Genomic DNA, 23,442 nt, shown 5'->3' on the forward strand with positions numbered 1-23,442 from the left:
TGAAGGCAATGCCACATGCACTTTTGCTGCATCCACTCTTTCAGTCACATATTTAAACCTAGTTTTGTTCACGTAGACTCCGGTATCTAAAACCAGTTTTTGAATGAAGTGCTTGCACACAGAACTCTGGTAGCATACTAGGTACAATTAATATACATAAGTGCACACTCAGTACATTGATGCTAAATACAAGAATTACCTCGTGGCACTAGGGGCCCTGCATGGACATTTATTTTTATGCCACTAACCTAGGTGATTGTTGTTCAAGTAAATATAATTTAAAAACATTGTTACATACTAAATTTAAGCCATGCATAGATATATTATCTAGAAAAACACATATGCACTTAACAGTGTCTTGGAAATCGGTGAAAATTAAAATTTCACTCTGCCGTGTGGCTGTTACTATGTGTGGTTAGTGAAAAAGACATGCTAAACTGGATCCTTTCTGAAGCTGTCTTAAGGGAAATTCACTTTTATGGTATGATCAAATATAAATCTGTAAAATTGTGTTTCAAAGAATAATAATTAATTTGCCATGCTACTTTATTAAGGGGTACGGTAGGGTAAATGTGTCATCTTTGTTTTAGCCCTATATCTGTGCAACTGTTCTGTATACTTCAGTGTGAAATTTCGCCTGTTGATTAAGGATGCATTGGGACATTACATGGTGTAATTATATCCTTCAGCCTTTCTTACTTTCTTTTTTTTTTATTTGAGAACCACATTCTAGCCTGGGGTGTAAAGTTTGATGTACCTTTTCTCAGAACCAAAGGATAGCATGACCGTAAAATTTTGCACACTAATGCCACATGATACTTGCTTTAATCCATACCAAAACGAATGGGTTCCTACATTTATCTCGCCAGAAAAAAAATACTGCCCTCATTTATCACATACCATATACAGACCTTCTGATTAGTGTTTTTTCCTTTCTTAATTATAGTTCAGACATTTTTTTCAAAGTTTTAGGTTCAGACTATTTGGAAGAGACTTCGTTCGGTATTATCTCAGAAAACTTCAGCATAATCAATCGGATAGTTTTCAAGAAAAGGTACATCTGTGTTCAAAATTTTTCAAATAAGTGATGTTGAGAAAAATGCCATTTTGTTCAAGAACACACGCAGAGAGTGCTCACAACAAAAACAAATGACTACTCTACAAAAGCACCCCTGGTGAGAAAATTTGCAATCACAACTTATGAGAATGGCAGAATATGACTATTTAACCATATTTATTTAAAAAAAAACACGTATATGCCGAAATTGTGATGGAAAACAACATGTAAACAAGCCCTTGGGTCTGTCAGGAGGCACGGTTTTTCGGTGGCATTTTTAAAAGGCTTCGAGTTCTATGTGCTCCCCACTGCATGGTGTTGTTCCTCACAGTGCGTATTATTTTTTAGTAATGAAATTTTAAAAAATTGCATTTTTGCTTAAGTTACCCTACCATACGCCCTTAAAAGAGCACTTAAACAGACTTTTCATCTCTCTTTTTCTTTCTTTTTTTACTATACTTGTTAGCTGCTAACTTAGTAATCTATGAGGCCTGATTTCCTCAAAAACACAGCGAATCATTAATTGCATCATCTTTAATGGGACCTCTTTAAGACACATTCCATGCTAGGTGTGGGTACAGTTGTGTTGAGCCAGCGTCATCTTTATAGCACAGAAATTGGAGGTGGTGATCATACAATATCACAAACCATTGACACATAAGACATAGGTAGGTGAGCTCAGTACAGTGGCCAGTGGTGACACCAAGACCATCTTACTTACAGCTGAGTGTGTAAAGCATCCAACAGAAAAAATTGTTCACATTCTATGAGAAGTCACAGCAGTGGATGAAGTTTATTCCACATCAAATGCAGAGTAGTGCAGTGTAGAGAATAAAAGTTTGGCTTTACATGGCAATGCACTTCGAGCTTCCGGCAGCACAATCACACTGTGGCTTATGAAAGCTGCATTAGTTGTGTGCAATACCACATGACCATCGCCTGCAGCTTACACGATGCAAGTAGGAGTCCTGCTGGACACACACTATGCGACAAAGCTGCACTCTACGTGGTGTGCATTTTGAACTGTTCACATTTAAAAATGATGCAGTCAGCTTTTTAATAGAACAGTAATTGATAATTATCCGATAAATGAAAATGAAAGCATACCATACAATTTTTGTTTGTCAGTATTGTTTTCTGGCCATTCTCAGGGCAAGCTAAGTATGTTCCGTCCACAAGATATATGCGGTGCAACCCAGTGTTAAAGGGAACACGCATGTGTAGAACATGTGAGGATTTTATTTTCCCCATCTGCTAAATGTACAATCACCCACTTTTTGAGGTAGATGGCTTGTGGTTGGTTGTGCTGGCCACTTTCTACTCACTCGTGCAGTTTGACAGCTTCAACCAGCACATGCTGTTCAAGCCATCTTCAGAGAAGGGAAACATAACATCCATTTATAATTCTTGCTTTTGAAGCCTTCAAACCAGCAGACTGGCAAAATATGCTCTAGTTGATGTAAGCGTCACAAGGTGGCACCACCACTGCTGCTGTGCATTTCCCTCTTCTGTGTATCACTGCTTATTATTAATATATTTACATAGGCAGGTTAAAAACTCTTGAGTGCATTTTTCTCATATAACAGAATTGAAATGCAATAGCCTGCAAAGTGAGACTCTATCAATGATCCCGTATAATCATGTCTTTGGAAGAACCTGAATCCCCACTGAGCCCAACACAGTGATGAACTCATTTTGTGTAAGCTAGTGTGCTTGTGTATGCTCCATGTCATTGGGTAGGGAGCTCATCAATGCACTGTAATGCATATAAACCATTTGGCAGTGCACCTAGTGCCAGCTGTAGACACTTTTTTAACATTCATATTGCATGCAACTCGGACATCTTTGTAGCTCTAAAACACGTAAAAGACATATTGTTTAAATGTCATGATGTATAGCATTAACAGATGCAGTATCATCGTCACACCCAACCATTCAAAATGAACAGCATAAATCTATGTCATGTGCCTTCTGCTTTGCATTGGCTGCCAGAAGTCATTGGTGTGGATCGTTGGCATGGAAACTGATTAGTCAGAGTCAATTAAAATTCAAGTGCTCTTAAGTGCACTGAAGAATGAAGCCTTATCGTAAACCAATGTTAAATAAAAACGAAACATGCAATTGTGTCACAGGGCCCCATTAACAGTGAACCACACTGTACATGCAGAGAGCACTGCAGCTAGCTGCAGCCTGGCATCTGTGCATTTTTATTTTGAAGCTTTTGCATATTCATACATAAGTACTGTTGAGCTACTGTAGTGTTTTAACTGCATAAAGATTGTTTGTCTGAATTTTGTGGAAGCAGGCAATCCTGTGATTACAAAGCATCATCACATCCATTCAGAGGCAAAAAGGTCTTTTGCACTGCATCGTCATAGTGTGTCTGGATGATAAAAAATTTATTGGTTCAGATGCCATTTTAACAGGTGTTTAAAAACGTCTTCATGGGGGTAGTGCCACCAGGACAGATGCAGCTGATGGTTATTGTGATCGTGGTTTACATGATTGTGTCAAAACACAATATGAGTTATGATGATTTATTTATTGTTTTGTTTTTCATTGCAGTGTTTACATACACTCAAACCTCATTATAACAAAGTCACATCATCCACGAAAATAACTTCGTTATATCCGAAAATTCGTTATAAACGTTTATTCGTAGCACTGTATCTATGACAAGACTATTCCTCATTTACTTCGTTATAACCGATAATTCGTTATATCCGTGTTCGTTATATCGAGGTTTGAGTGTAGTAGGGTTATTATGATTTACATGGTAAGTAGATTACATGGCTTACATGGTACTCTTAGAATAACACACTATGAGTCGTAATGATTTCTTCATTGCTTTATTTCTTTGGGCACTCAGAACTGTATAGTGTATTGAAGCAACATTTGAGGGCAGTACTAGATAATAAAAGCTTATAGTTTCGAATATGTGGCATGCAGTCTGGAAATTAAAAATTCGTAACATTTATATTTTTGTCTGGCCGATCCCGTAAAGCTCCTATGTGCATGTAGAGATTGGTGTGGTGGTGTATTGTTGCAGTTCATACAGAGAAAATAGCAAGATGTGCTACTTATAGGGTACAGATTTTTTTTTTTGCATTTGAAGCTGTGTTACTATAATTCGTAACAGAAATATAGCTTGTAGTTTCTTGCTCGTATAGCTTTGACAGGTTTGTAATTCAGTTTCTTGAGTAAGACACTCTTTGCAGGTGATGAAACAAAGCAAAATGACAACTGATTGAACAACGTGGTGAACATGTGTACCAAGTGAGGAAAGTGTATCAAGGATGAGCAGACTAGTCAAGCACATCTGATTGAATCTTAGAGCCATGGTACAGAGCACGTAGTGCGCACTGTTGTCACGTGCACATAAGATGACACTATTTTTCCACTGTGTGTGCCTGAAAGCAGTGTTCATCCACATTATACTATCTGTAAGGTAAATAGCCTGGAACATGGTGAAAAGGATGAAGTTGTTTACGAGCATTGCTTATACTTCATAACATCGAACCATGCTTCATTCACTGGAATTGACATCCTGAACTTGGCCAAATCAGGCCTCAGCACTGTACGAACGAAAGTGTGCTCACTGTGGCTACTTGTGTACATCTTTTGCTCTTTTGTTTCCCCTTACCCCTTGAGCCTACACTGTCATACTTGTGGAACCTTTTGTACATACTTGCAGCAGCAGATATCTATTTTAGAAATCATCGCTACCACAATGTAACTGCCATTTTCATTGTGTGTGGTTGTTTCTGTAAAGACAGTAGCTGAGCATCAGTGTGCATGTGTGTGTGACCAACACCCACTGGAAAACATATACACCTGTACAAAGCCATTCTCATTGCAGTTGAAGCTTGCATTAAAAAATATATATATATCCAAAGCATGTTTACTTGCTGACACGTAGTGCAGTGCTGCCTAATCCTAGTGGCACTGATAACTATGCTTCCATCCCTTGGAAATGAAAACAAAAGCAACTGCTGTGGGAATTTCCTGCATCTCATTGCACTAAACTCTGTTGCTACCTGGCTCACCATTGGCTCTTGTTAACTTTCACATGTGACACTGTTTTCAGTATGTGAGATACTTATTGTATAGCTTAAATTTACTGTCTCTGATATTGTTTCTCAAAGAAAGTTACATTATTTAGCATGTTTAAATATAAAGAACAAAGTAAAAATATGTATTGTAGGCTTTCTTTGACACTAACAATGTTAATTTTCAGGTCAGATAAACAGGTTGGGCACCTTTTTTTTTAGTTCACATTGGTGTAGTGAACTCCTTGTAAGCTAAGTTTTGAAAATACAGATTCCTGTAGCCCCTTTATGTTCACAAGTTACTGTAGTTATGTGGCCATACCTATGGGTCTTCCCTTATAGCATAACTTTTCTCAGATGTCACGTGTATCAAGGACTACATTGGCTGCATTTACGTGCTTCCTCTGCTGGATTTTAAGGCCCACATTATGTAAAATATGAAGTGCACAAGGATTCCGCTAAGGCCTTATTTCAATATATCTCCTGATTTAATGAAATTTCTGCAAATCAAGGTTGTAGGTAGCAAAGCTTTGCCTCTTCAGCTGTGGTACATGAAGGGACCAAAGTTATTTTAAAAATGATCATAATATTTAAGTAGCTCTTCAAAAATTTTCACTAATTAATATTTTAAATAAGGGCATACATCGCAATTGTGGAATCTGAGCAAGTCACTGCTAAATCTATGTACATATTTATGAATCTTCAGACATGTGCCAGTTTTAGTATACTCATCTTAAAAATAAAAAAAATGATGCACAATTAAAACATTGACATTCTGAGTGCCATTTTCCCAAGCAGCCTTCCTTATGCACAGGGCAACAAAACTATGCATGGAATGCCAGTGTGCTTCATGGCACAATTTAAAAGTAGACATCTCAAAAGCGGTGCTATTCCCGAGATTTCTATTATATAGACAATTACATTATATGTCTTAGGGTTACTTATTAATTAAACACTGTTTATTGATATTTCTGTTAATCAGCTCATTGATCAGGATTTTCCATTTAATTTTAATTCGTCCATTTTATTTCGCTTCGTCACATGCGTAACATTCAGAACTTCAAGTAATCCACCTGAAGAGATGAAGCTTCAGTGCATGCAACCATAAATGATTTGCAAATTCTAGTTTGATCATACACGATCACTGCATGTAACAGCAGAATGCAGAAGTTCACCTTGTCTGAATGCTGTATGTTTTAGTGTTAAGACATGAGTTATGGTGTTTCCATGGAAATGAATGCATTGTGGTTTGTACATTTGTATGTGTTTCTCTTTAATATTATCGAGAAGCAGCGATCATTTCAGCACAAATATAGAAATTGCATCCATATCTAAATTTTTTTTGCAGTTATCTTGTTTTGGGCATAGGATATGTACATGAGCCACGCTAGATTTGTTGGTGCTGCCACTAGCAAATTTAATATTCAGTGTATCATGCATTACTATGCATGACATGATATTCATTTATGAACACTGTTTTATAGATGCAGGTTGCGGAAGTAATGATGTACACCACTGTTGTAAAAGGTTTGTATGCTAAGACTGCACAGCTTGAAATATTATCATGTTACTTATGTAACTCAAGGTTAAAAAGTCTCGAGTGCTTCAATGATTTCGTCCATGGTAACCTTTGTTAAGATTTCTTGACGTCCCATGTACACGATAACAAAAAAAGTATAAGCCAGGCCAGGTTAGGACAGGGCCTTTGTCCATTTTGTGTACTGCACTTGTGTTTATGGCTGATGTCATTCGTCCATTTTTGAAACAAATGCTCATTCATAGGTGCAAAGCTATTGATTTTTGTGGAGTGTACTGTTTGATATTTTCAGCTTGTTTGGTTCATTCATATGAAAGTGCCACATACGATTGTTAATGCAGCGTTGTGTTATTAGTTTTGAACATTCATACAGATATGGCTAGAGTACAGTGAAGTGTAATGGATACATTCTTCTTTTTGTCTTGCACAGTGCCAAATGCAGTATTCGGTCACTTGGAAGTTGCTGCTGACTATTGGTTATCATAGTGCAGTCTTTGTGCAGTGCTAGCATTTTATCATGACACACTGGCCCATGTGGAATTTAGAGTCCATAAGCAATCAGATTACAGAGCTTAGAGCTGTGAGCTACAGTGTATGGCTTGTTGTCATAGTATATTATCACAACCATAAATCTTTCATATGAAGTTCACTGCATGCACAAATATGCCTCCCAGCTATTGGTATTAGCTGATAAATCTTGCTGTATCACTGACTACGTTAAGGCAGATCACATTAGCCATGAGATCTCAACTTGTAGCTCATATCTCAAAATTCTGTGCTGATATATTGTAGGTCATTGTGAAATGCGTATAGGAAATTAAATTCTATTTAAAACAACATGTTGGCATTGCTATTGTATCAAACAGTGTCATACAGCTGAGCCCATTTATTTTTGTTTGCTTTTTGATTTTAACATAGGAGTAGTTATGTTACTGCATAGTAGCCTTCCATATAATTCTTATGTCTGGAACTCTGTGCACAGCATTGTATTTATGGCACACATCTTTTTATTCATTCAAATGCCCCTAAGTGTCTTGTGTATGTATTATTTTCTGAAAGCAAGAAAAAGTGTAATTGGCTGTGTGAATGAGCAGATAACAGAACAATTACAATAATGTAAGCAAGCCCCTGCAGTGAAGTTCCAAGACAGCTTTCTGTGGTTTCATATGGCATAGACAAGTATCACCCGAGTATCTGCTGTAGGTATCAAATTTGCTAAGGCATAAAGGACGTGCTTGCAATGCATCATGTTATCAAATTTTTTGTTAACGATTGAATCGGTACTTGCTCCACTTCTGAGGTATTCCTTTAATTGACCCATTTCACCTGTGCACCATTGCCACGCTGTTTTTTGCCATTCATTTCGCACCTTGAGACAGGAAGCTGGCTGCGTGTTGGAAACTGCAGCCGGTAACTGTGTTTGGCTGGCCAATAATGAACAAGGTCTCCGTCCCACTGCTAGAAGTGGCCAGCTGATGTGTGTTTGAAAGCTTTAATGGTCATTTATTGGGAATGTATTCATTGTGGTCGTCCAAACCTTGGAAACTCTGACAGAGCTACTGTGTAACTTGGCTATGTTTGCAAGGGCTAATGTAACACCGTACTTGTACAGACAAGTCCAGCGTGCCCTGTTATGCTTGAATACTTTGTACTTGCTAGAATAGGATGGGCATCAGTGCCAGTGTTGCTTGGCAGCAGCATGGTTCATCATGCTGAAATATTTACTATGATAGATAAATGTCATTGTGACGGAGATTATAGCTTGTCTACTATGAATAGCAGACGTCACGGTGCTGCTTGCTGGAAATACAGGCTATGTTCAAATAACAATGAACCAAGTAGTCCCTTGACCACTTTTCATTTGAAACAACTTCATGTAGGTGTAGCATAGTTTTCTTATAAAAAAAAGAAAAAGAATTCATTACTGCATTTTTGTGATTAGCAAATTTTAGATCTTTGTGGTACAAAGCAGCACAGAAAAAATGTGGCAGACCATTTAAAAAACTTGTCTTCATCAATTTGCGTCAAAACTTCTCTGAATGTCAACTCGTACATAGGCTTCATTCAAGAATTGAAAAATTAGGTTCCATCATATTAAGCTATAAAACCAACACTCTCTCTGACTTTATGTATTTTTATCTTTTGTGCCATTAGGAATATGTCATCTATTTTTAACACCTAATTTCACTACCTTAGTATTTAATTCTAACATAATTGGGAAATGTAACACACTTTTTGGTCATTAGCTGTTAAGATATTAGCTGCCTATGTAGTGGAGAATGTGCCCTCTGCGGTATGAATATGGTGCTCTCTTCGGCCACAATATTCAGGAGGCGCATTTTCCTACCACACATGAAAACCTTGCTGCAAACTAAAAATATTTATGGGACTTCCTGGTTTATTCTTATCTTAACATACACAGGAATGTTTAAGGCTGCAAGTAAAGCTGAAAATTGTACTGTGTTTCTTGTTGCATAATACAGTAGAACCTCATTATAGTAACCAATTAGCAGCAAAATATAGACAAGGAAAACAAAGATACACATATGCAGGCACAGTATATCTTTATAATTGCAAAAGTATATACCATAGGCAAAAATAGTTGTGTGTGTGTGTGCACATGTATGTGTACACACACGTACATGTGTGTTATCCACAAATAGTATCTTTCTTGACTTAAGGGCAACCATATTTTAGGCCAGCAAAGCATGAGCATGAATAATAAATTGCTGTTTTTACTTTAATGATGCATTAAAAAATATATATGTATATATATGTTTGCAGCTTTGCTCAAAAGGCTAAGCATTAAAAAGTGATAGCAAAGGATTTGAGAACTACACAATGTAAAGTCCATTGTTTTATTGGCTACACAAGTCACATTAAACATTCACTTCCTAATTAACTTAACCATGCTATTATGTGCACACAGGCAGACATGAACAGATCTCACTCGGTGACCATGAACGCTCATGTAACACTGGTGTGACCAACAATGCAGGCAGATGTTGGCCAATGCTTCTCACTGCCTCTCACTTCAGCACTATTAGAAAACTTGGAAATTAGGCTACCTACAATACTAGGCGTGGAGGAGAACAGCACACCAAGTCGCTGACCATTTCAGTCTGTTAAGCCTTTGCACCTGCCGCAGATGCAGATTATCTAGAAGATAGGGCATGGACTCACCTGCTCAAACACCCCCCCCTCCCCTCGCTTGATCACTAGCTCGTGTCAGCTTTCCTCACAGTCAAATAGTACAGCGTACAGGCTGAGATGGGATCGCGTCACACTTTATAAGGAACAGCGCAAGAACAGTGAAAATGCACCTGCACACCCCTATAATTGCTATTGCAGTAAAATACAGTGCTAAAGTTATCGGATACTGGTAAATGTTTGCACCACCACACATTTTTTTATATAAAAACAATAACAGCACACTCAAAAAGAGCTTTTCAGACGACAAAAATTGTGTCATATTTTTCACTTCAACACAACTTCCAAAAATTCACGATGTTTCAAGTACGTGTACGTACATATGGTAAAAAGCTTCTTTGTACGACAGCAGTAGCAGTACTGATTGTCTTTTTGCTTCGTGAGGTATTACTGTACTGAGGTTTTACTGTATTTAAAACACTTTATCTTGTTATATTATATCATTTTAGACTGATTGCAGACATCTTTTAGATAGGCATAACATGCATTTATTATGCCAGCAGTGTCTTCAGGTACATCCCATGTTTACCTGTTCCTCTGTATTCCCCAGTCACCTTGTTAATATTGTTGGCTTTAGTGAAAAGTGTACACATCTGCCCTTCTTTTCTAAACTGAGTGGCTAAGAAAAATGGTTTATTTTCAGTCTCACCTGTTCAGATAATTGCATATGCATTTTGGAAGACTTTATTAGATGAAAAGTGCTTGTATCCTGCGGTGAAGGATATGGGTATAGTAATCAGATTGAAGAGGTGTACACAGCCAACATTCATAATTTGAAGCCTCATTTTGTCAAATCAAAACCATTATATGTTGCCAAAGCAAGGCTACGTCTAGAGATCTGTGTGTATTGAAAAGTACAAAAAGGTGAAACCCGTCTTCCTGCCCCATAAATGCCTTTCTATTTCCCACAAAACAGGATCCCAGGTAGTACAATGACAAATTTGCCAAATTTTCAATCCTACCATCTGTTTCCTGCACCATCACCCTTCTATAACAAAAGGCAAGACATTGTTTCATGCATTGCCTAAGAAGTGTGTTGGCACTTGTTTTGTGCTGTGGTTCCTTTTAGAATAAACGCTGTCCTGCCTGATGCCCACGTTGCTTTATTCTCACTGTGTGCATGCTCCGAGTATGGTTGCTCAAGTATATGTACCTTTACACAGGAGACCTGACGACAGTCAGCAGTTCAAGTTGCCATCATAACATAGCAAAGCTCTCCACCACTGGATTAAAGGGGCCCTGCAACACTTTTCTGAGTTATAATGGAATAATCGCCCTATTAGTGCATAACGCGTCACGAATCACATGCCGCAAAAATTTTTAGAATCCGTCAAGTACGAGTGGAGTTACAGGGATTTGCCGCACGCTTCAAGCGCTTTCTCTCTCCTCTCATACCAGCGAGTGCACTGAAAGCTAGGCAGGGAGGGAGATGACAAGGGGGCAAGAAGATGCGTGCCTTCGTCAGCGCGCGTCATGACCTTGAGCACTTTCTTTTTTCTTTTTTTTCTTCGAACGTGCGGCTGACTTTCAGTGTGACCAGGAGCGTGCGCGCGGGCACGTGGTGGCATCCTGCGGCAACCACAGTAACTACTCAGCTCAATATACTCAAATCAGCCAATGCCGTGGAACTTCAGTGTATGATGCAATGATTTTGAGTACATAGCATCATTTGGCAGGAGAAGAGGGAGCAATTTTTAGTTGACTTTGAGAATTCATTGTAAATTCCAGGCCCCGTGCTGCACTATAATGTTTGTAATGTTTGGCTTGCGTATTCTCGGGAGCCTTGACTACCAATCGGCAGCGTTTTCTGACCATGCTCAAAAAGTGTTGCAGGGCCCCTTTAAGATGTAAAAGAAGGTCGATGGAGCTACTTTCATACGCTCTTCAGAACACTTCTGTACTCCATACACCAGAAACATGCTTTCATGCATGTACAGTACGGTCCACTGTTAAAGGGAACACTCCAACATTGTTCGTGCACTGCACAAGTCTGTCAAAAAGAGGCAGAACTGTCAACCACCAGTAGTTTTATGCAAATCTAAGCCACCGTATTTTGCAAGAGAGCGAAATCTAAACATGCCCTGCACGCAAGTGTTCCCTTTAACAGTGGACCCGTCTGTACAATTATCCCTACTAGAAGCAGAAGATGCTGGTACAGCTTGCAGAGGGAGTACAAATGCATGGCATCTAACAAGAGTTCTCTGGATATTTTTTTATGCAATAACTCTATTGTTTAGCATTGCCTTCCATACACTCACCCTGCTTGTGATGAAAGCAGGGTGAGTGTATAGCAACTGATATGCACAGTTGCTCTATATAATCATGCCGTGTCACTATGAATCTGGTCTCTGAAGGTGATGCTGGCTCTGGTGTACATTTATGAGCCAGTAATATGCCATTGTGACCCAAACTAAAGATGGTGGAAACTAAAGTAGGTGCATTACACTTGATATTTTGCAAGAGAGCGAAATCTAAACATGCCCTGCACGCAAGTGTTCCCTTTAACAGTGGACCCGTCTGTACAATTATCCCTACTAGAAGCAGAAGATGCTGGTACAGCTTGCAGAGGGAGTACAAATGCATGGCATCTAACAAGAGTTCTCTGGATATTTTTTTATGCAATAACTCTATTGTTTAGCATTGCCTTCCATACACTCACCCTGCTTGTGATGAAAGGGCACAGATAGTGCGAGCAAGTTCAGTGCTGGCTCTGGTGTACATTTATGAGCCAGTAATATGCCATTGTGACACAAACTAAAGATGGTGGAAACTAAAGTAGGCGCATTACACTTGACCCAAAATTGGTGCATTTCATTCTGTGAGCACTGTACATAGCTCTCTCTGCTTATCAGCATCATCTCCATGAGCTCAATTTTCGTCTCAGACCCATTTCCTGTATGTGTAGTAGCAGGCCGATCTCTCTACATCCCATTAATGTATTCAGGGTATAAAAAAATGGCAGTGAAAAGCTTCATTTATGCTAAGTTTCATACACTATGAATGATGTTAAGCATTCTTTGCACAAAAAGCCCTTTGAATTAATCAAAAGTTAAATGAATTAAAATTTATTCGAATCTGCTTTGTACGACTCTGACCTTGAAACGTGTGGCATACGCACTCAAACACCTATGAGAGTGGAGTTTCAGACTTGGTAGTCTTTCACTCCTTGATGTCAAGATTGTAGGGGAGTTGGTTGCTAATTGAGTAATACCAAACTTGCCAAAAGGGGTTAGATTACCATGAGCCTACATAGATGGGCATATAGTATGTGGCGCCTAAGTTTGATGTTGAAACCACACTCCTAGAAAATAAGCAGCTGTAATAACTAAACTATGATTAGCAATCATTAAATGCAAATATGTGTCGCCTTCATTTTCGCTTCAGGAATAAAATTTCATATTGTGCTTTCCACTTCCACAGCCATTTTTAGCATGGAGAACAAAACAACAACAAAAAATAGGTGATTTACGATGACTAAAATTTTTGAATTACCTTTGGGAAAGAAACCTAGGTTTTCTAGCCAAATAAATGCTTTGTATTTAAAAAGTAAGGGGTAGTTAGTATCACTGCGACCCAGGTCCGAAATTCTTCACGAAGCTTTATTTCAGAGCATGAAAATTTCAAGCCCCAGAGTTGATAGAACTGTCTAAATTTTGTCACTGCAAAGTAACCCCAGAGATGCTATATACAATACAATTGTGTACATTGTGAACTTTCACTTTTTCCTCCAAGTATGTCACATATGCTGCCAACTTTGGGATTTTCAGCCATATTCTCCTCTTGCAACTGTGGAATTTACTGCACTATGTAGTGAACCCTGATAAAACCAATGTGTAAAATGTTCATCGTGGCACAACATGGTCTCCAAGTAGGCTACACTTCAACACAACCCACACCATTCACGTAATGCGAAGGTTATGGGCTCGGTTCCAATCAGCAGTGAGTTCTTTCTTCGTCTACTGTAATTCATTTTTCCTTTATCTCATAATGATTACATATCAATGAAAAAGAACAAATAACACCCTCTATGCATTGTTTTTAAATGAACTTTAGCATTGTCTAAGGCCTTTAAAAGACTACCTGCTGATATAATGATAATGTGAGTGTGCGTGCATGCATAGAGTTTCCTATAGATACACTACAGAGAACTCTGGCGCTAGTGTCTATGGGAGCTGCAACACATGGTGCTTCAGCCAGCATGGGAATGATGGATAGTACACGGATTTGTCTAGCTTCGTTTTTTCGGCTCCGTTTGGCTCCGCGTCACTTGCTTCCGTTTTGTCGCAAGACGAAGTTCAGCAAAAGTCAGCATTTCCACTTCACTATTTTAACCTTTTCAGGCTCACCAATTCAAATCTGGTCACGAAGTTCACAGCGGTCCATTCTTTTATCCGAAACGAACGCCAAAACACAGCAATAACCAAAGCCGCAAGTGCGTTCAAAGCCGTAAGCACGAAGATTAGGAAAATCTGTGTACTACCCATCATTCCCATGGTGGCTGAAGGATTGCAGCGCCAGAGTTCCCTCAAGGTAATTGTAGGAAACTATGCATGGATGTACTGTCAATGTCAATATTGACATATAGTTTTAAAACAGGTAGAAAGCTTCATGGTCGCATTCAGAATACTTTTTGTGAAGCGCCTACACGGGCTTGATCCACTAGCTAGCAAACTGCTTATCGCTATAGCATTTGCTGTGCTGCCTTCTTTCTTGTTTTATACCTGACAATACGAATGTACAAGCAACTTACAAAGAAACTGGAGAAAATGCATTGAGAAACATTTCGTACTTTGACTGAAGTGACAAGAAGTAAGTAATTGTCCAAACTGATTTCGAAAGTTCTGTTTGCATTGAAGACACGAATGAAGAGGATGTGCAAGTTGTGAAATTTACACATATCTCTGGTATTATGTAAAATGATGAAAAGAAGCTTTCAATGAAATAAAATGCCTCTTCTCTCTTTCGCATTTTTATGTGCACACATTTGTATGTAGATGTGCGGGCATGTTCTGGCATATGTTTGCGCGCATGTGAATATCTGTGTGCATGGCCCTAAGTTGCCTGACTACATGTATCTGCACAATATGCGGCTCATGTGCGTATATTTACCAACTAGTCAGTGGTCAGTGTCATCGACTACTACATAGACTCATGTAAGGGCTAGAATTTTCTTGCTCAATTTTGACACGGTGCAGCTCATACATGGGACCTGGCTGTTTGGTCTAATTTTTCCAACTGCGTACAAGTATGAAATCTACCATAATCCGAAGTGATTAGCCACCATCACAATATCAAATGCTATCCTTTTTATAGTAGACCTATTCATTCATTCACACGCACTGCGCAATCGGCTACTCATAATCGCCATTGCTGCCTCTGCTGCTTACACTCAGTTGGCCAACATGTTCATGTATTATGTCGTCTCTGGTGCCATTGATAGCATTAAACATGATCACTATTTGGAAGCTTTTAAGGGGTCCTGCAACACTTTTCCATGTAACGATTGAATCGTTTCACTAAAGCAGTTTATTGCCTCACAAATTGACCGCTGTAAAAATGTTTAGAATCCGTCAAGTACGAGCGGAGTCGGAGAGATTTGTCGCGTGCTGTTAGCGTTTTCTATCTTCTCTCGTCCCGACGAACGCGCTGGAAGCTAAGTAGGGAGGAATGGCACGAGGGAAAGAAGTTACGTCACGTGCAAATCATTACCTTGAGCACTTTTTCTTTTTTTTTTTCTTCGAACACGCGACTTACTTTCAGTGTGATCCTGAGCGAGCGCGTGGGCACATGGCAGCCGCAGTAACTATGCAGCACACGGTGCTCAAATCAGCCAATGGCCGTGAATTTGGGTAAATGGCATCATTTGTAGAAAGGAGAAGGAACGATTTCTAGGTGAATTTGAGAATTAATTTTAAATTCCAGGCTGCATGCTGTGCTACAATGTTTGACTCGCGTGTTCTCAGGAGCCTCAACTACTGATTGGCAGCGTTTTCTGGCCATGCTGTTTTTAAAAAGTGTTGCAGGGCCCCTTTAACAATTACTTGGTATTCAGTGATTGCAATATGTCGCCACTTGAAAAGTGCTCGTAGGAATTCTATTTTCAATCTTTGTTCTCGGTTGAAATTTTTTTCTCCATATTTTAGGCTGCCACGTTGGGGGTGTGGCCACTGCATGTCTATTCGTAATGCCAAGTTTGAAGATCAGTAAACGCTTCCGCCTTGAGGTTGACCACTAAACTACATTAATGGCCACATATTGCAGCCATTTGTGAGGCAACTCATTATATAATGAAGCCACCTCACATCAGGACTATATACAGTAAAACCTCGGTGATACGATCACGGCTCGTACGAATTTCGGAGTAATACGAATTTTTCTGTGGTCCCGGCCAAGGCCCATTAGCCTGCAATGTATTGGAATACGGTTGTTGCGAACCGATTTGCACCCTGCGACGTTTGATACGAACGTACGCTAGCGCACAGGTACGAACAGGTGCTGCCCGCGCTGTCGCGGAAGACCCGGCAGTCAGGCGCGGGCGCGGCCGTGCGCGCTGCGCAACCATCCACGGTGCGTCGTTGCCTCCAAGATAGTGCGAATCTTGTAGGCGTTTACGCGCCTTCGCGTTTAGATTACAGATGAAGTTGACGTCGCGTTTTTTTTTTTCCCCGACTCGTTGACGCGTGCTCCTGTGCTCGAGGCAGCAGCGTCTTTGTACTGTGTTAACACGTGCCTGCCACGTAGATGCAAGCCATGTCCTCGCAATCAGACGTTCTATGAAACAAGACTGAAACTTGGGCTGCGGGTCCGTCATGAAGTCCTCTTACAGGTGGACGAATTAAGACCCCAAGAGATGAAGCGGATGGTCTTGGCGAAGAAGCTTGGCCTCTATCTAATGTGTGCAAAGCGCTTCTTAAGTCACTTTCGCCGCAGTACTGTAGTGTCATGCAGAAAAGAGTAGTAAGATTAGGAAGGATTAGGATGCATCGTACATTTACGAGTACAAGTATGATCGTTGACGTCTAAAAACTTTACTGGCAATCATTCAGAGCTGTTCATGACGTCGCTGCGGCCCTGAGAAACACTGAATCAAAACGCATGCCAACTTTCTTTTGTCGCATACTAATTTTCCATGTTTTTTGGTGATACGAATTTCGGATGATACGAATATTTTTGGTAACCCCGCAAGATTCGTATCACCGAGGTTTTACTGTATTGCAACTCTAAACTAGTGCTTCAAGTGACTGATTCTGTGCTTAAACAAGAACATTGCTATTTTAAGGTGTGTTCAAATCACATGATTTTACCCAGAGAGCTGGTCATCATTTAACCTTTCAGTGTATTCCGGGGCACTGTGGCTTATATGGAAATGTGCTTACATACGTGGAGGTAAAGATGGCCCACAATAGTGCCACACCAGTGTCCATCCAATCTCCTCGACTAGGCACTAATGCCCTAATGTGTACATATCTGAACAAAAATACTGCAAGATATATTGGGCCCTGCCAGACTTTTACTGTGCTCGTGGATTAAAACACGACAACGCAAGGCTAAGTAATGCACACACTTTTGTTTCCAGTCTGCAGTTTGCGTCGCATCGGCATAATATTAGCTCGCACACTTGCATCACAGCCAACATCACCTTTAGTGACCAGATTTGTCGCGACATGATGCGGTTATTTCAAGCAATTTACGCATACCATTTCTTATGCTAAAACTTTTGATGCCGCGTTTCAGTACGTGAGCACTGCACATGTGCTGCCAGAAGCTGGCACTGATTTTAGATTCCATTTTAATTCGATAACTCTCAACCTTTGTTCCACAGTTTCATCGTCCATGCTTTGCAATTTGCCACATTAAAGCTTGTTGGGTCCTGGAAGGGTGTAGCACATTGACTATGTACTACATGCTGCCATTGAAGCTACACAAGCACACCTGTGCATTTTATGAGAAACCACTACAAGGCGCTACATAACTGTAACTGCACTTGTCTTTTTTTACGAGCACCTCATGCATATGGTTGAGGTCTAGCATACTTAAAGGGCCAGCAAACAACCCCGGTCCAAACTGTGTGAAGCGATAACTGTGCACGTGTACAATGTGAACATGCTGATGCAAACATTTTCCGAATAAGTGCTGGCTGTAATGAGGAAGTTACAGGGTATAGAACAACCTGCTTCGGTTGGTTTCGGTTTCTCGCTTAGCCTGCCCACCCTTCTCGGCAGCCAATAGGTGTAGGTGTAGCCTGCTGTCGTGACCATGCCCACTTCGGCAACGTAAAATGACGTCAGTGGTTATGTCATAGGCATGCAGCCAACGATCGAGGAAGGCTTCCTCCACGTGTCGCTTGTGTCAAAGCGATGCTAAGGTCACCCTAGCGGCGCAGTGAAGTCAGAGAATATCTACGTGAAGTGCGGTAAATGCGTGGCCAAAGCCACATCACTGCAGGGCCAAGGTGCCGTTTCGTAGTGCAGAGGACCAACCGACGAAGTTGGTGCTACGTAAAGTTGCCCATAGGCAAGTTTATGTCACTTTGCGTACGAGGAAGATTGGACAGGTGCTGGAGACAGGCGCGAGAATTGTTTTTCAAAATGGAGCGTCTGTGCGGCGCGCAGCGCTGTGATATTCATAAAATGTGACCGCCATGGCTGTCGGCACGAATGAGCAAGCTTGTTTGGGAGATGTAAAAAAAAAAGTCAGAGCCTGTTTACTGGCCCTTTAAAACCTGCACAAGTAGCACTTCTTTGGAACAAGATCTCCAGTATGATACTCAGCATTGCCAAATTGCAGAATTTTTTTATGTTTGAGCTGTTCCATTAGAGTCCAGCAATAAAAACAATCTTTCTGGTGTGAGCAGGCAAATAAATGCTTAGCACACAAAACTGGAAGGATGGTAACATGAAATAAGATTACTTTTTAGTAATCATCTGTTAAATTCATGAGTCATGCAAAATTGTAATCAGTTACTTTTTTCTGTAACATGTACAAGTCTTGTTACTTACTGCCAAGCCACTGTCATCGTAGTCTTCACAAACTTGACCCAAATATTCAAATGAAGGTACCATTCTACCATGAAATGGTGAAATGCAAGCCTGCCACACAGATTATGATTAAATGTGCAATTTAGTCGGTGCTACCTACGCCTTATCCGTGCACCGTCCAAGCTGTGACCAACAAGACATCACAGAGACCATTGAACACATCTTGCATGCGAGCCTGAAATATGCTGTGCAGAGACAATCACCGACAGAACTTCTGTCAAAATTTATCCATAAACCATTATCTGAAAAGGTGCTGCAAGGACCTTTGCCAGATCCTTGTCCAAGAAATATTATCAAGGCTGTCATAAAATTTTTTGCACGAGACCCAACCGGATACGAGACTTTGAATTGCTATTCAAAACCGTTCATCACCATCTCCACAACACCTCTTTCTCTACACCAAAGCAGAGCAGCAGCTCAGAATTTTTATTCAGGTGAAGCTTTCAACTTTTCTGCCACAACAAATGTCTATCTGTGGATATCAGTCTTTAAAATTGGTGCAGTGGTTGCTGGAAAAATGATTCCTCCACTTATGTGTATTTAAATTCGTGCTCTTAAATAAAGCACCCCTAAACCTACGTTTGTAATTTTCTCACCATTCATATAATCAGCGATGCTAATGAGGATTTATGATTTTGAGCAAATTCTGGAGCAGCAAAAATTTCCACTTTCGAGTACTTTGGAGCAGATCAGTTTGCAACTGAGATACTCTGGAACAGCTAATTTCACATTCCAGTGTACACTGGAGAAGCAAGTTGCACTTACATTCAGACAGTTGAATTATTATAATAAACTCTTATGAAGAGATACATAAATATCCCGATTCGTTGCAAGTGCCCTCTTCGCAGCCTCTTGCCGATGCCCATGCCGCATTGAAAATTCCCACGGTCCCTTCTTATGCCTTTCCCGAAGACAAAAGCCAGCCCCTTTTTAACAGTGGAGCTGTTTAAGCCAAAGAAAAAAACTGTGTTGTGCACAGAAAACTATCATCATCTTGAACAGCCCTACCTTGTATGCAGCAAGGTCGACAGTTGGGCTAGTTGGTAAGGTTCCATAATATTTTAGAGCAGCGCAAAAGACGGGACAAAGGACAAGAAGTTCACAGACGAGCGCTTACTCGCAACTGGCAGATTTATTAGAAGAACCAAGGAAAAGAAAACATACAGAAGGTGACCCAAATGATCTATGTTATCGCCGCCACGTGGGGATCATACTAACATGCGCAAGGGCAAGAAAACCAAAAGAACCAAGAAATAGCGATAGGTAAAACTCTACCGTCATAATACCAGATAGGCAGCAGCAAGGTAAGCCAACAAAACCAGAAAAACACAAAAGCCCCTTTTCGTGAGGTAGACCTTCTTTCAAGTTTATTGTGAACAGCAGCGCAAATCTTTCCAAGTCTGTTAGGGGCGCTAAAAACCACTTGCACGCCGTAGCGGGCACCAACTTTTTTTAGACAGTGGGAGAACTTGTGCACATAGGGAATGACAGCGACGTTTCTTTTTGTGTTTTCATCCTTCTTTTGTGATACAAACTTCTCTTTTACCTGCTTCAGAAGCTTTTCACATTGGACAATCAAAGTCTGAGGCGGGAAGGCAGAACCCAACAGTCTATCTAACTGAAGGGAGAAGCTAGTGCTAATGAGGTGGCTACATGTTTTAGTGAGCGCTGAACGGAGGCAGGAAAGCGCAATGCCATCTTTGACTGTTTTAGAATGTGATGAGTTGTAACTTAAAAGTGGTTTTTTTTGTTCTGGGGCAGAACATCCAACACGTGTGGTCATGGGAAAGTACTAATTTTAGATCTAGAAACTGTAGACGTTGGTCTTTTGGGAGTTCAAACGTGAAGGGGGAGACCAGAACTAACATCCTTGAAAACCTTAAGAATATATCTACAGCGAGCCTACAGGTGTCAAAATTTGGAATAAAAATAAGAAAATCGTCTACATAACGGAAAATTCACTTGCTTAAGCCATTCAAATTATGTTCCAGCATCCTGTCAAATTTGCTCAGATAAATGTCACACAAGATGGGCGCAACCCTAGATCCTATACAGACCCCCGACGACTGTAAGAACAAATTTCCATCCCATCCTACTAGGGTCGACACAAGGTAAAAAGACAATAATTCCATAAAACCTTCAACACTGATGCCAGCTTTATCGCGGAAGCGAACTTCGTCGTTATCCTCGCAGATACACTCCTTGACATTTTGCAAAAGACGCTCATGTGGCAAGGAGTAGAAAACATCTTTGACGTCTATGCTGAAGGCAGAGCATGGACCTCGGTTTGTAACCTTAAGATACTGAACAACAGCTTCGGAATTGTGAGCACGGAACGGATCGGCAACAAAAAGAGCCGATAGGTGCCTCTGAAGGTAGCTAGAAACTGCATATTGCCATGTTCCCCGTTCAGACACTATTGCTCTGAAGGGCATACCCTCTTTGTGAGTTTTTATAGAAAAAAAGATTTCTAAATGAAGACCTTTTGCCTTCTTCACCTCGTTAACAGCTCTGGTGAGGTTAAGTTCCTCTAGAAGCACTAGGGCCTTTTCCTTAACCTTTTTTTCTTTAAGTGAGGTCAACTGGAAATTCTTCTGTAAGGCTGCCTTTTCTCCAAAGAGGCCCTCGGGTAGCACAACAAAAACCCCTTCTTTGTCCGAAGTCAGAATTCTAAGCTGGTGAGAAACCGGCGAAATTAACAAGGGGGCGGAGCCTTGCCTGATTGCGAGGCTCGCAAGAAGAACGACCCATAACACCAGCACACTGTTTGATGTACCCAAGCTTTTGGTCCTCAGGGACGAAACGGGAAACAGTCCTTGCAATACATACTTTTTCGACAGGCGTAGGTGTGGCATCGAAGCAGTACCTTGGTCCCAATTGGACTAACTCTTTGTACTTGTCCGGAACTTGAGCTCCGCCTAAGGCAGGCACGTAGCCAGGATTTTTTTTCGGGGGGGGGGCCCAAGGCCTAACTGTCCGAAAAAAAGTATTTCCATGGCAAAAATAAAACAAAAGTTTCCCGGGAGTATAGAAGGCCGGACGAATTTCGGGGGGGGGGGGGCCGGGCCCCCCCCTTGCCTACGTGCCTGGCCTAAGGTCAACACCGTCGCCTCCGCTGCAACATTCTTCGTCTTCCTAGGCAGATGGGGAAGCACGAAGAATCAAAATCAGTTTGTGCCGTGTGCTTCAGGTGTTGTCTACAGCATCCCAGTGACGTGTGGGCGTTGTTACATTGGACAGACGGGACGCTGCCTAAACACCCGTCTTAGAGAGCATAAAAATAATCTAAGTAACAATTATGGGTCACATCTAGCTGCCCACTGTAAAGGTTGCAAATGCACGCCTCTTTTTCATAAAACTACTGTTATTTTTAGGCACAGGGATGATGCGGCGCGTGAGGTTATGGAAGCATTCTTCATTAAGAATGCTGGGGAGAGTTGCATCAGCTCTCCTTCAGTGGTTTTTTGGAGGCGGGGTAGATAGACGCTTTTTGGCTTTTGTGTTTTTCTGGTTTTGTTGGCTTACCTTGCTGCTGCCTATCTGGTATTATGACGGTAGAGTTTTACCTATCGCTATTTCTTGGTTCTTTTGGTTTTCTTGCCCTTGCGCATGTTAGTATGATCCCCACGTGGCGGCGATAACATAGATCATTTGGGTCACCTTCTGTATGTTTTCTTTTCCTTGGTTCTTCTAATAAATCTGCCAGTTGCGAGTAAGCGCTCGTCTGTGAACTTCTTGTCCTTTGTCCAGTCTTTTGCGCTGCTCTAAAATATTATGGAACCTTACCAACTAGCCCAACTGTCGACCTTGCTGCAATATATTTCTTGTACATCAGGCTCTCTTCAATGTGCTGACCTTTCCTTGGCTCAGCCAGATCTGCTAACGTCGCTCATTGCCATAAGTGTGCGTAAAGCCAGGGTAGCAACTTGGTATATGCCAAGCGAGGCCTCTGCCCTCCCGACCTTCAGTTCATCTGCGGTCCCCTGCAACCGTCAGTGGGACATACCCGGAGGCTCTGTCGGATCCTTTCTTCGGAATGGTGGTGCCAGGTGCGTTTCTACAAGGACTGCCTTCGTACTGTGTGTTGCGTCAAGTATGATCACAAGCATCACTACCGAGCTTTGAGCGGATGGTACAGGACTTCGCAGCAAATTACGGAATTCTTGTGGTTGTTGGTGCTTCCCGATCTGCCTAGGAAGACGAAGAATGTTGCAACGGAGGCGACGGTGTTGACCTTAGGCGGAGCTCAAGTTCCGGACAAGTACAAAGAGTTACTCCAATTGGGACCAAAGTACTGCTTTGATGCCACACCTACGCCTGTCGAAAAAGTATGTATTGCAATTAAGGACTGTTTCCCGTTTCGTCCCTGAGGACCAAAAGCTTGGGTGCATCGAACAGTGTGCTGGTGTTATGGGTCGTTCTTCTTGCGAGCCTCGCAATCAGGCAAGGCTCCGCCCCCTTGTTAATTTCGCCGGTTTCTCACCAGCTTAGAATTCTGACTTCGGACAAAGGGTTTTTTGTTGTGCTACCCGAGGGCCTCTTTGGAGAAAA

The 23,442-nt window shown here is 41.0% G+C and overlaps 1 long non-coding RNA gene across 1 annotated transcript; it reads left to right on the forward strand.

Moving 5' to 3' along the window:
- The first annotated feature begins 420 nt into the window (after positions 1–420).
- LOC125759043 (uncharacterized) lies at positions 421–10,943 on the forward strand. The gene is made up of 2 exons (XR_007416644.1): positions 421–3,621; positions 3,800–10,943. It is a non-coding gene; the product is annotated as an uncharacterized LOC125759043 (long non-coding RNA).
- Positions 10,944–23,442: the final 12,499 nt, after the last annotated feature.

Source organism: Rhipicephalus sanguineus, chromosome 1 (genome assembly GCF_013339695.2).
Source record: "Rhipicephalus sanguineus isolate Rsan-2018 chromosome 1, BIME_Rsan_1.4, whole genome shotgun sequence".
Taxonomy (NCBI): Eukaryota; Metazoa; Arthropoda; class Arachnida; order Ixodida; family Ixodidae; genus Rhipicephalus; species Rhipicephalus sanguineus.